Source organism: Piliocolobus tephrosceles, chromosome 12 (genome assembly GCF_002776525.5).
Source record: "Piliocolobus tephrosceles isolate RC106 chromosome 12, ASM277652v3, whole genome shotgun sequence".
NCBI classification, from domain to species: domain Eukaryota; kingdom Metazoa; phylum Chordata; class Mammalia; order Primates; family Cercopithecidae; genus Piliocolobus; species Piliocolobus tephrosceles.
The window spans coordinates 87,713,270-87,716,475 of NC_045445.1; the positions used below are offsets into that span (position 1 = coordinate 87,713,270).

Here is a 3,206-nt window from a genome sequence, read left to right on the forward strand (position 1 = left end):
TGTACCCTTAGACTACTATCTTTCCATTCTGTCTACCCCTAGCTTATGGTAACCAGCATTCTACTCTCTGCTTCTGTAAGCTAAATCATTTTAGATTCCATGTATAAATGAGAATATACAGCATTTGTCTTTCTGTGTTTGGCTTATTTCACTTATCTCAATGTTCTCCAATTTCATCCTTGTTGAAAATTAAAAAAAAAAAATCTTCATTTTAAAGAGCTAAATAGGAGCGAGTAGGGTGTGGTAGTTGAGGGTGCTGGAAGAATGAGGAGGCAGTGAATCACTTATAAATGATGGCAAAGGAGGAGCTAAAGCCTAAACTCCAGGAGGGTGAGTGAGTGCTGCACTCTATTCGGCCTCTTTTTTATGAAGCAAAGTGTGTAGAGGTTGCCATAAAGGACAAACAAGTGAAATACTTTGTACATTACAATTGTTGGAATAAAAATAGGGTTGAATCATTCCAGAGAACAGTGTAGCCAAATACGTGGACACCAATGTGCAGAAACAGAACTTTAAAAAGTCAGTCAGGAACAACATGCAGAGGGAAAGATAAGAGGGGCTGCCCCAGGAAATAAGATATCTTGTGTGCAACAGAAAAATATTGAAGTGAAAACAAAAAAGAAGAAACAGAAAAAACCTGGAAATGGAGATGGTGACAGTAGCAGTAAGATTCTGCAGCCTTTTTGGAAGAAAAGGGCCTGGGTAGATCCTACTGTTGAAAATGAGGAAACATTTATGAACAGAGTTGAAGATAAAATAAAGATTCCTGAAGAGCTAAAACTATGGCTTGTTAATGACTGGGACTTAATTACCAGGCAAAAACAGCTCTTTTATCTTTCTGCAAAGAAGAATGTGGGTTTCACTATAAAGGATTATGCAAATTACAAGAAATCTCATGGAAACACAGATAATGACTATGCTGTTAATGAAGTTATGCGAGGGATAAAAGAATACTTCAACGTAATGTTGGGCACCCACCTACTCTACAAATCTGAGACAACAGTATGCTGAAATTCTTGCAGATCACCCTGATGGAGCCATTTTCCTGGTATATAAAGTGCCATATTTACTGAGATTATTTGTATAAATTGGAGCAATGTTGGCCTATACACTACTGGATGAGAAAAGCCTTGCTTTATTACTGAATTATCTTCATGATTTCCTAAAGCACTTGCAAAGAATTCTACAACATTGTGTAGGGCCAGTGATTATCAAGTGGCTCCTCTTGAGTACCATTGTAAAGCTGTGTGAGAGGCATTATCACTCATATCACTCAGTTATGTTTGGATCTCTGTAAACATATTTTTTGTTCTTAGACTTTCTCTTGTACAAACGACATATTTTGAAGATGTTAGTGTATAACAGAATTGATGCTTGTTTTCTGTTTGATTTTAAACACAGAAAATAAAAGGCATTACAGTTCGTTTTTTCTTTTCTTACTTTTTTAAAATTTCAAAGTTGCTAGTGGTGTATTCAGTGATGGATGACAGAGAAACATGCTTTTATTGCTGCCTAGTTTATGAAGCTGCATTTGAATGCTGCTGTTTCTATGTCTTTGACACTATGCCCTTTTATAATACATGGTAATCCTATATGACAAAATGCTCTGATTCCTAATACCAAAGCTTCAATTCATTGTAACAAGTGAACACACTCATTCATTTGTGCTTCTTTTTTTTTATCTTTATTTTTTTATTTTTATTTTTTATTATTATACTTTAAGTTCTAGGGTACATGTGCATAACGTGCAGGTTTGTTACATATGTATACTTGTGCCATGTTGGTGTGCTGCACCCATCAACTCGTCAGCACCCATCAATTCGTCATTTATATCAGGTATAACTCCCAATGCAATCCCTCCCCCCTCCCCACTCCCCACGATAGGCCCCGATGTGTGATGTTCCCCTTCCCGAGTCCAAGTGATGTCATTGTTCAGTTCCCACCTATGAGTGAGAACATGCGGTGTTTGGTTTTCTGTTCTTGTGATTCTTGTGATAAGAATGATGGTTTCCAGCTGCATCCATGTCCCTACAAAGGACGCAAACTCATCCTTTTTTATGGCTGCATAATATTCCATGGTGTATATGTGCCACATTTTCTTAATCCAGTCTGTCACAGATGGACATTTGGGTTGATTCCAAGTCTTTGCTATTGTGAATAGTGCCGCAATAAACATACGTGTGCATGTGTCTTTATAGCAGCATGATTTATGTCTAAAACACCAAAAGCAATGGCAGCAAAAGCCAAAATTGACAAATGGGATCTCATTAAACTAAAGAGCTTCTTCACAGCAAAAGAAACTACCATCAGAGTGAACAGGCAACCTACAGAATGGGAGAAAATTTTTGCAATCTACTCATCTGACAAAGGGCTAATATCCAGAATCTACAAAGAACTCAAACAAATTTACAAGAAAAAAACAAACAACCCCATCAAAAAGTGGGCAAAGTATATGAACAGACATTTCTCAAAAGAAGACATTCATACAGCCAACAGACACATGAAAAAATGCTCATCATCACTCGCCATCAGAGACATGCAAATCAAAACCACAATGAGATACCATCTCACACCAGTTAGAATGGCAATCATGAAAAAGTCAGGAAACAACAGGTGCTGGAGAGGATGTGGAGAAATAGGAACCCTTTTACACTGTTGGTGGGATTGTAAACTAGTTCAACCATTATGGAAAACCGTATGGCGATTCCTCAAGGATCTAGATCTAGGTGTACCATATGACCCAGCCATCCCACTACTGGGTATATACCCAAAGGATTATAAATTGTGCTTCTTTTTTTATGGTGCGTAAAGCGCTCATCCTTTGCAAGCCATCCATGTTGTTCTTCAGAGTTTTATCTTTGCTCAAATTGTTGGAGAATGGTGACTTGTTTCATGGTTTTTATGTTTGTGTCTAATGCAAATTTTAATGTAATAGACACAATGTATATATACCTAGTTTTCTGGAAGTGTCAGTGAAAACATGCAGGATTTGTCTTTCTGTGCTTGGCTTATTAAACTCAACAATAATGACCTTCAGTATCATTCATGTTTTTTGCCTATTTCTTAATGGAATTGTTTGTTTTCTTTCTATGGAGTTCGTTGAGTTCTTTTTAGACTTTGGTCATTAACTGCTTATAAAATATATGGCTTTCAAAGATTTTATCCATATGAGTAGGTTGTCTCTTCACTGTATTAATTGTTTCCTT

General features: G+C 36.9%; 1 pseudogene; it reads left to right on the plus strand.

The window, feature by feature from the left end:
- Positions 1-290: 290 nt before the first annotated feature.
- On the plus strand, positions 291-1,251 carry LOC111531792 (annotated as a pseudogene).
- The last annotated feature ends 1,955 nt before the right edge of the window (positions 1,252-3,206 follow it).